The following is an 11,383-nucleotide window of genomic DNA, read 5'->3' as shown; positions in this document are numbered from 1 at the left end:
TTGAGACGGAGACAGCAGTGGCTACGTCTCAGCAAAAGACGCGATCGCCAACGCGATCGCGGTGCTGCTGAAGCATACATCATGTCCAAGGGGGGAGCTGCTGGCTGCACATGCTCAGCCAAAGCAGCTCGCTCGGTACTCACAGTGTCGGCAGTCAGGAGGTAACTTATACTGAGGCTGAGGTGCATAGAGACTGAGACTGAGTTGTAATGTAACTATGTAGTCGGACAGGGCTCCCTTTGTCCCATTCTAACTTCTTGTAGTCTCGTGTTTGCCACCGGTGACTGTGTGCTTGGATTGGTTGTGTCACGATCCGGGTATCTGGACGCCATTTCTTACCCATCAGATGCCTCCTAAGGCTGGCTCAGCGCTCCAGGACCGGATCCCATCTGTTATCCTAATGTTCACATTCCTGCATCCTCTCCTGTCTCTCTGAGACGCTGTCACAGTAACGCCTTATTACATCTGGCATGGCGTCTCCCGCGGCCTCCGCCGCCGTCCCTGAGCTTCTGCATGCAGAGTGTCAGAGTGGCGATTACGTCAGCCGCGGCCTCCGCTGTGTCCGCGTGGTTGGATGTGCACTTGTCAGCCTGGCGTCTCCTGTCTCCAGTGGCCGGCGCCGCCATTACTGTTTTCATTACCACATGGATTACAAACCAAACTTCCCTCCAAGTGTCTGCATGGGCGCAGCCATCTTGGATTCTGTCAGCTGATCATTTCCTCCAATCTGTTGTCAGTATTGTTAATCTGCATAATTGCCTAGCCAATCCCTTCCTTGCTGCAGGTATAAATACACTGTGCCTGAGCAAGGAAGGCGTCAGTGCTTTGGTTGTCAAACCTAGTTCCTGTTTGTCTCTCTCCTGTGATTGTCTTCCAGGTTCCAGCTCCTGTCTCAAGACTTCCACCATAGAGACCCGCACCAGCATTCCACCTGCGGTGTAGCCTGACTCTCCAATCCATTGTGGATTCATCTGTTTCCAGCTACAACATTACCTGCTTCCAGCTCAGCTTCCAGCAGAGTACAGCTTCCCTTAAAGGGCCGGTGTCCTTTCTACACTTTACCACTCTCCACCGGTATTATTATTTCATCGCTCCCAAGTTCATTTATTATTTAACTGGTTCCAGCCAGTATCCACTCCGTGCTAACAACAGTCTGGTTCCAGCCAGTATCCACAGCAGCTGTTTTACCTTCAGCAACCCAGCTTTTCCTGGAACACCAGCTGGCACAATCCTGGGTTATCTCCATTGCTACAGTCGGGCCTGGTAAGGACTTTCCATCTAGAAGATCATAAGAACTATCTCACACTACCAGTGCCCTGTGGCTCCTGCCATCCTGTAGTACCCAGGAACTGTATTTATTATTTGCTGACTTTTACGTTTTCTTTTACTGCTGCTGTGTTGCGGAGTTGTCATAATAAACATCATTGACTTTTATCTAAGTTGTCGTGGTCACGCCTTCGGGCAGTTATTATTCATGTTACTTACATGTCCAGGGGTCTGATACAACCTCCCAGGTTCCGGTACATCTCAGCCCCTACAACTGAGGCTGCCTCCCGTCAGCTCAGGCCCTCAGTTGTGACAGTAAGCACTGACCTAATGAATCCAGCCGGAGACCAGGATCAAGCGGCCAGGCCGATGCAAGAACTGGCAGCCCGACTAGAACATCAGGAGGCTGCACAGGGCCACATCATCCGCTGTCTCCAGGATCTCTCTACTCGGCTGGATGGGATTCAGACAACTCTCCGTGGATCAGGCGCATCTGGTGCGTCAACCACAGTGACTCCAGCTATAACCCCACCCACCTTACCCATTTCTGCTCCACGTCTTCATCTTCCAACGCCAGCAAAATTTGACGGATCTCCAAGATTCTGCAGGGGATTTCTCAACCAGTGTGAGATTCAGTTTGAGCTACAACCTGGCAATTTTCCCAGTGACCGTACAAACATTGCCTACATCATCTCTCTTCTCAGTGGCTCCGCCCTTGACTGGGCATCACCGTTATGGGAGAGGTCCGACACCCTGCTATCTTCTTACACTGCATTCGTGTCAACATTCAGGCGCATCTTCGACGAGCCAGGCCGGGTAACCTCAGCTTCATCCGAGATTCTCCGTTTACGCCAGGGGTCACGTACTGTAGGACAATATCTGATACAGTTCCAGATCCTGGCATCCGAACTGGCATGGAACGACGAGGCCCTGTATGCTGCATTCTGGCATGGCTTATCTGAGCTTATTAAAGATGAGTTAGCTACCAGAGACTTACCTTCTAAGTTAGATGAGCTAATCTCACTCTGCACGAAAGTTGATTTACGTTTCAGAGAGAGAGCAACTGAGCGTGGAAGATCATCTGCTCCAAAATCTTCTGCTCCTCCTCCTCGTCAACTGTCACCATCTAAAGATGAGCCCATGCAAATTGGCCGTTCCCGTTTAACTCCTGCTGAGCGCCGAAGACGTCTCTCTGAGTCTCTTTGTCTTTACTGTGCAGCTCCGTCTCACACCATCAATGCCTGTCCCGAACGTCCGGGAAAACTCCAAACCCTAGCTCGCCCAGGAGAGGGCCGGCTAGGAGTAATGATCTCCTCTCCATCTCCTCATGATTGTAATCTCCCAGTCTCGCTTCAAGTTGCTCAACGTTATCGGAACGTCATTGCTCTCCTTGATTCCGGAGCAGCTGGGAACTTTATTACTGAAGCCTATGTTAAACGGTGGTCCCTACCCACCGAGAGACTTCCTTCCTCCTTTTCCTTAACTGCCGTGGATGGCAGTAACATTTTTGATACTGTTATTGCTCTAAGGACTCTACCAGTTCGTCTGAGAGTGGGAGTTCTTCATTCCGAACTTATTTCACTTTTAGTGATTCCAAGAGCCACACATCCTGTGGTCCTGGGCCTTCCATGGCTCCGTCTTCACAATCCTACAATTGATTGGACGACTACGCAAATCCTGGCATGGGGTTCCTCCTGTGCAGAGACATGTTTGTTTAAAGTATTGCCTGTCTGTTCTTCCTCCCCCAGGTCGTCTGATGTTCCACCTCCTCCATATCAAGATTTCACGGATGTGTTCAGTAAAGCTTCTGCTGATATCCTTCCTCCTCATAGAGAATGGGACTGCCCGATTGATCTCGTTCCAGGGAAGGTTCCACCTCGAGGCCGAACTTATCCATTGTCTCTGCCTGAGACGCATTCTATGGAGGAATACATTAAAGAGAACCTAGCAAAGGGGTTCATTCGACCTTCTTCTTCCCCAGCCGGCGCAGGCTTCTTTTTTGTAAAAAAGAAAGATGGTGGTCTGCGGCCGTGCATCGACTACAGAGGTTTGAACGACATTACCATCAAGAACCGTTATCCTTTACCCCTGATTACTGAGCTCTTTGACAGAGTTAGCGGAGCTACCATCTTTACAAAGCTGGACTTGCGAGGTGCATACAATCTCATCCGGATCCGTGAGGGTGACGAGTGGAAGACCGCCTTTAACACCCGTGACGGACATTATGAGTACCTCGTCATGCCCTTCGGATTGAGCAATGCTCCAGCTGTCTTCCAGCATTTTGTCAATGAGATTTTCAGAGACATTCTATACCGTCATGTCGTGGTCTATCTAGACGATATCCTAATTTTTGCCAACGATTTAGAGGAACATCGTTTTTGGGTTAAAGAGGTTCTGTCCAGTCTCCGTGTCAATCATCTCTATTGCAAATTAGAAAAATGCGTCTTTGAAGTCAAGTCCATTCCGTTTCTAGGGTACATTGTGTCCGGTTCCGGACTAGAGATGGATCCTGAGAAACTACAAGCAATTCAGAATTGGCCGGTACCCTTAACCCTCAAAGGGGTCCAGAGGTTCTTAGGGTTCGCCAATTATTACCGAAAGTTTATACGAGACTTTTCCACCATTGTGGCGCCTATTACTGCTTTCACCAAGAAGGGTGCTAACCCGTCCAAGTGGTCTGAAGAAGCCATGCAAGCTTTTCATCTTTTAAAACAGAGGTTCATCTCTGCGCCTGTCCTGAAACAGCCTGACATCGACTCTCCTTTCATCCTAGAGGTGGATGCCTCCTCCGTTGGAGTAGGAGCGGTGTTATCTCAGAGGGCTAAAGATGGCCATTTACATCCTTGCAGTTTCTTCTCCCGGAAGTTCTCCCCAGCTGAGCGCAACTATGCCATTGGCGACCAGGAGTTGCTAGCCATCAAGCTCGCTCTAGAAGAGTGGAGGTATCTGTTGGAGGGAGCTTCTCATTTAATCACCATACTTACAGACCACAAGAACCTTTTATACCTGAAGGGCGCACAATGTCTCAACCCTCGTCAGGCCAGATGGGCACTTTTCTTTTCCAGGTTCGACTTTAAACTCCAGTTCTGTCCGGGCTCTCAGAATCGCAAGGCCGATGCCCTTTCCCGCTCATGGGAGCAAGAAAATGAGTCAGAGTCTTCAGACAAGCATCCTATTATAAATCCGTTGGCATTCTCCACGGTAGGGATGGACTCTACGCCCCCATCAGGGAAAAGTTTTGTGAAGCCGATGCTAAGGAAGAAGCTCATGCATTGGGCCCATGCTTCCCGTTTTGCCGGACATACAGGTATCCAAAAAACCCTGGAGTTTATCTCTAGGTCCTATTGGTGGCCAACTCTGAAAAAGGACGTCTTGGAGTTTATTGCATCTTGCCCAAAGTGTGCCCAACATAAAGTATCCCGCCAGTCGCCTGCGGGGCAACTGGTTCCACTATCCGTTCCCCGTCGACCATGGACCCACTTGTCGATGGATTTCATTACAGACTTACCCATGTGCAACAAGTTCAATACCATCTGGGTGGTAGTTGACCGGTTCACCAAGATGGCACACTTCATTCCTCTCACCGGTCTTCCGTCAGCTTCCAAGTTGGCTCAAGTATTCATACAAGAGATCTTCCGACTCCACGGTCTTCCTGAAGAAATTATCTCAGATCGAGGAGTTCAATTCACAGCCAAATTCTGGCGAAGTTTATGTCAAGTCCTCCAAGTCAAGCTAAAGTTTTCCACGGCTTACCATCCTCAGACCAATGGTCAAACCGAGAGGGTGAATCAGGACTTGGAGGCCTTCCTCCGCATCTATGTGTCCTCCTCTCAAGATGACTGGGTTCAATTACTTCCCTGGGCCGAGTTCTGTCATAACAACCAGTATCATTCTTCATCTGCTTCAACACCATTCTTCACTAACTTTGGATTCCACCCTAAAGTTCCTGAGTTCCAACCGCTTCCAGCAACTTCTGTTCCCGCAGTGGATATCACCTTGCATCAGTTTGCCAATATCTGGAAGAGCGTACGATCAGCTCTGCTCAAGGCATCGTTCAGGTACAAGAAGTTTGCGGATAAGAAGCGTCGAGCAGTTCCTGCTCTCAAGGTGGGTGATCGGGTATGGTTATCCACGAAGAATTTGAGGTTAAGAGTTCCCAGTATGAAGTTTGCACCTCGCTATATCGGTCCTTTCAAGATTGAACAAGTCATCAATCCTGTTGCTTACAGACTCCAGTTGCCTCCCTTCTTAAAAATACCCAGGACATTCCATGTTTCCCTGTTGAAACCGCTGATCTTGAATCGGTTTCATTCCTCACTTCCTCCAACTCCGAAAGTCCAAACTCAACGAGGCGTTGAGTATGAAGTGGCCAAGATCCTGGACTCACGTCACCGTTACGGTCAACTACAATATCTTATTGACTGGAAGGGTTATGGTCCTGAGGAACGTTCATGGACCAATGCTTCTGATGTCCATGCTCCTGCCTTGGTCCGGAGATTCCATTCCAAGTTTCCTCAAAAGCCAAAGAAGTGTCCTGGGGCCACTCCTAAAGGGGGGGGTGCTGTCACGATCCGGGTATCTGGACGCCATTTCTTACCCATCAGATGCCTCCTAAGGCTGGCTCAGCGCTCCAGGACCGGATCCCATCTGTTATCCTAATGTTCACATTCCTGCATCCTCTCCTGTCTCTCTGAGACGCTGTCACAGTAACGCCTTATTACATCTGGCATGGCGTCTCCCGCGGCCTCCGCCGCCGTCCATGAGCTTCTGCATGCAGAGTGTCAGAGTGGCGATTACGTCAGCCGCGGCCTCCGCTGTGTCCGCGTGGTTGGATGTGCACTTGTCAGCCTGGCGTCTCCTGTCTCCAGTGGCCGGCGCCGCCATTACTGTTTTCATTACCACATGGATTACAAACCAAACTTCCCTCCAAGTGTCTGCATGGGCGCAGCCATCTTGGATTCTGTCAGCTGATCATTTCCTCCAATCTGTTGTCAGTATTGTTAATCTGCATAATTGCCTAGCCAATCCCTTCCTTGCTGCAGGTATAAATACACTGTGCCTGAGCAAGGAAGGCGTCAGTGCTTTGGTTGTCAAACCTAGTTCCTGTTTGTCTCTCTCCTGTGATTGTCTTCCAGGTTCCAGCTCCTGTCTCAAGACTTCCACCATAGAGACCCGCACCAGCATTCCACCTGCGGTGTAGCCTGACTCTCCAATCCATTGTGGATTCATCTGTTTCCAGCTACAACATTACCTGCTTCCAGCTCAGCTTCCAGCAGAGTACAGCTTCCCTTAAAGGGCCGGTGTCCTTTCTACACTTTACCACTCTCCACCGGTATTATTATTTCATCGCTCCCAAGTTCATTTATTATTTAACTGGTTCCAGCCAGTATCCACTCCGTGCTAACAACAGTCTGGTTCCAGCCAGTATCCACAGCAGCTGTTTTACCTTCAGCAACCCAGCTTTTCCTGGAACACCAGCTGGCACAATCCTGGGTTATCTCCATTGCTACAGTCGGGCCTGGTAAGGACTTTCCATCTAGAAGATCATAAGAACTATCTCACACTACCAGTGCCCTGTGGCTCCTGCCATCCTGTAGTACCCAGGAACTGTATTTATTATTTGCTGACTTTTACGTTTTCTTTTACTGCTGCTGTGTTGCGGAGTTGTCATAATAAACATCATTGACTTTTATCTAAGTTGTCGTGGTCACGCCTTCGGGCAGTTATTATTCATGTTACTTACATGTCCAGGGGTCTGATACAACCTCCCAGGTTCCGGTACATCTCAGCCCCTACAACTGAGGCTGCCTCCCGTCAGCTCAGGCCCTCAGTTGTGACAGGTTGGATCAGAGCCGGCCCTAACCAATATGATGCCCTAGGCAAGATTTTGGCTGGTGCCCCCCTAGCACCACCGCTAGTTCCGCCTCTGACCCTACACCCCTTTCCCAGCACCATCACCCCCCACCCATAGCAGTTCATTTTTTTTTTCCTACCTACCCCCTGTAATTTAAATAAGAACAGTGTGCACATTCGGTGCACAGCCCAAAAAGGTATGTGTTTTTTCTGGCAAGGGGCATGGCCACACAATAGTACCCCCAATTCAAATTATGCCTCACAGTAGTGCAACTTTATTTACAATTTATCATGCGATAGTGTCCCTTATTCACATTACATCACACAGTAGTACCACTTTACCTTATATACGTTACTCCTCACCGTAGTGCCCCTCATTCACATAACATCATACTAAATTGTTCCTTATTCACATTACACCACACCATATTGCTCTTTATTCTCATTACACCACACCATATAGCTCCTTATTCACATTACACCACCCCATATTGTTCTTTATTCACATTAGACCAAACAGTAGTGCCCTTTCTATACGTTACGCCACACAGAAGAGCACCTTATACACATAATGCCACACATTGGTAATGCATTTATACACAATATCACACAGTAATGCCCCTTACACATATGGCACCCATTATTAATGTCCTTATAAACATAATGCATCTTACACATTATGCCAACCTTTATTAATGCCCTTATACACATAATTTCCCTTACACATATGCCACACATTGTTAATGCCCTTATAAACATAATGACACACATAATGTCCCTTACACATATGCCGCACATTATTAGTGCCCTTCTACACATAATGACACACATAATGTCCCTTACACATATGCCGCACATTATTAGTGCCCTTCTACACATAATGACACACATAATGCCCCTTACACATATGTTACACATTATTAATGCCCTTATACACATAATGACACATATAGTTCCTGGCGTGAGTCAACTGGCAGTTCTGCTAATGTCGGATGCCTATTTTTTATGAAAATGCATCTTATTTGCATTGCTATGTGGCTAGGGTGCACAAGCAGCTTCTGCTGATTAAAATGATATGTGGCATGCCTATATACTGTGTGCGACTGTGGCTGTATCTGCATACGAAATGCTACACACAGAATATAGGCATGCCGCATATCATTTTAATCAGCATAAGCTGCTTGTGCCCCTAGGCATACCAGATGCCCTAGGCTATTGCCTAGTTTACCTATACCTAGGGCCGGCTCTGGGTTGGATCTCTGAGAAGTTGAAGATGCCGTTGGAAACTTGTGCTGTGGTCCGCTCCTAGGTAACCGCTGAGAGTGGGAATCTTTCTGTAGGGCTGCACTAACATACAGTAATAGTCCGTTATCCATGCCATGTTCTATGAGACTGCTAGAGAGAGCCAGAGTGGGATAGGTGCTGCTGTAACCATACAAGGGGGACATATTATGGGCAGTGTCACTACGGGGGTCACAAATGACGTGGCATTATCAATCAACTCAGTGGGGAAGGGTTATGATATGGAGCAGTAATCAATACTGAGGTGGGGATGATATGAGACTCTCTCTCTCTCTCTCTCTCTCTCTCTCTATATATATATATATATATATATATATATATAGGAGGTGGGTATGTTATGGAACAGTCTCCATACAGAAGGTATGATTTAAGGCAGTATCCATATAGAAAGGGTATGACAAGCCATAGTATCCATAGGCAAACACAGGGGGGTTTCGGTTGCCACTTGCCCAGAAACCCCCCTCCTCTTGGCAAGTGGCTCATTTTAGGACAATTGCAATGGTATATAATACTAGAGCTGCGGCAACATCATGCAGTGTAAGGGACAGAGCAGATATGCTACACATGCCCAGTGGTAGCAGATTCTTCTATCATGTTTGCTGCATGTGTGGATCTGAGTCCTCAATCAGTACTGGACTAGAGAGTAGCTGCCAGGAAGAAGAGATAGGAGTCTTACCCCATGTGGTGCGAGAATGTCTGCTTAGTGCAGTCCTGGTTCTATTATGTTTGTGTATTTATTTATTATGGTATGTTTAACATTTACCTGACCACTTATTTACAGTGTATTAGTTAAATATGTTTGATACAGCCTATACTAAAGGCCATATATAGTGTTAAATATTAATACTGTCTTCCATACAGTATATACAAAGACTAAAAGTTGACATTAATGTCCAGGGTCGTTATTAGGTTCTTCTACCACTGCCCCAGACTCCCGCACTTGGGGGTCATTCCGAGTTGTTCGCTCGTTATTTGTTTCTCGCAACGGAGCGATTAGTCGCTAATGCGCATGCGCAATGTCCGCAGTGCGACTGCGCCAAGTAAATTTGCTACGCAGTTAGGTATTTTACTCACGGCATTACAAGGTTTTTTCTTCGTTCTGGTGATCGGAGTGTGAGTGACAGGAAGTGGGTGTTTCTGGGCGGAAACTGGCCGTTTTATGGGTGTGTGGAAAAAAACGCTACCGTTTCTGGGAAAAACGCGGGAGTGGCTGGAGAAACGGAGGAGTGTCTGGGCGAACGCTGGGTGTGTTTGTGACGTCAAACCAGGAACGACACTGACTGAACTGATCGCAGATGCCGAGTAAGTCTGGAGCTACTCAGAAACTGCTAAGAAGTGTCTATTCGCAATTCTGCTAATCTTTCGTTCGCAATTTTGAGAAGCTAAGATTCACTCCCAGTAGGCGGCGGCTTAGCGTGTGCAAAGCTGCTAAAAGCAGCTTGCGAGCGAACAACTCGGAATGACTCCCTTGCTCCAGTGTGCCGCAGAGAAAGAGATTGTGGTCTGCATTCGGAAACACCCCTCTAGAAATCCTGCTCTCTGCTGGCATTCTGACGTACATATGCGTTGGTATGGTATACCGCCACTTGTTCCATTGACCCGGAAATGAGCCCATGAAAGTGCAGCAGGAGGCGAGGGAAGTGGCCATCCTGCTGCACATGGTGCTCCCCGTCCCTGTGCGGCGGCCGGCGGCTGTGTAGAGCACTGTATTAGCTCACAGCCGCTCACCGCTGCCCGCGCACGCCACACACCAGCCACCTGCCACTCCCGCTCACCAGCCACCTGGCGCCAGCCACTAGCCGCCCGACGTCGCCAGCAGCCCACCGCTCACTGCTGCCAGCAACAAATGAGGTGATGTTCCCCTGCTGTCACCTCTCTCCCTGCTGTCACTGTCGTCACTCTCACTGTCGTCACTGTCACTGTCGTCACTCTCCCTGTCATCACTGTCGTCACTCTCCCTAACGTCACTCTCCCTGTTGTCACTGTCGTCACTCTCCCTGTCGTCACTGTCGTCACTTTCCCTGTTGTCACTGTCGTCACTCTCACTGTCGTCACTCTCCCTATCGTCACTGTCTCTCACTGTCGTCACTCTCCCTGTCGTCACTGTCTCTCCCTGTCGTCACTGTCTCTCCCTGTTGTCACTGCCGCCACTCTCCCTGTCGTCACTGTCATCACTCTCCCTGTCGTCACTGTCTCTCTCTCCCTGTCGTCACTGTCTCTCTCTCCCTGTCGTCACTCTCTCTCCCTGTCGTCACTCTCTCTCTCCCTGTCGTCACTGTCTCTCTCCCTGTCGTCACTCTCCCTGTCGTCCCTGTCGTCACTCTCCCTGTCGTCACTCTCTCTCTCCCTTTCATCACTGTCTCTCTCTCCCTGTCGTCACTGTCTCTCTCTCCCTGTCGTCACTCTCTCTCCCTGTCTCTCTCCATGTCATCACTGTCTGTCCCCCTGTCGTCACTGTCTCTCCCCCTGTCGTCACTGTCTCTCTCCCTGTCGTCACTCTGGCTGTCCCTGCTGTCACAATTTCAGCTCATTCAGTGTGCTACAAGGTGAATTTCGGCTCATTCAGTGTGCTACAAGGTGAATTTCGGCTCATTCAGTGTGCTACAAGGTGAATTTCAGTTCATTCAGTGTGCTACAAGGTGAATTTCAGCTCATTCAGTGTGCTACATGGTGAATTTTGGCTCATTCAGTGTGCTACATGGTGAATTTTGGCTCATTCAGTGTGCTACAATGTGAATTTCGGCTCATTCAGTGTGTTACAATGTGAATTTAGGCTCATTCAGTGTGCTACAATGTGAATTTCGGCTAATACAGTGTGCTACAATGTGAATTTCGGCTCATTCAGTGTGCTACAATGTGAATTTCGACTCATTCAGTGTGCTACAAAGTGAATTTCGGCTCATTCAGTGTGCTACAAGGTGAATTTCGGCTCATTCAGTGTGCTACAAGGTGAATTTCGGCT

The sequence above is a fragment of the Pseudophryne corroboree genome, chromosome 6 (genome assembly GCF_028390025.1).
Source record: "Pseudophryne corroboree isolate aPseCor3 chromosome 6, aPseCor3.hap2, whole genome shotgun sequence".
NCBI lineage: Eukaryota > Metazoa > Chordata > Amphibia > Anura > Myobatrachidae > Pseudophryne > Pseudophryne corroboree.
This window is presented reverse-complemented; position numbering follows the sequence as displayed.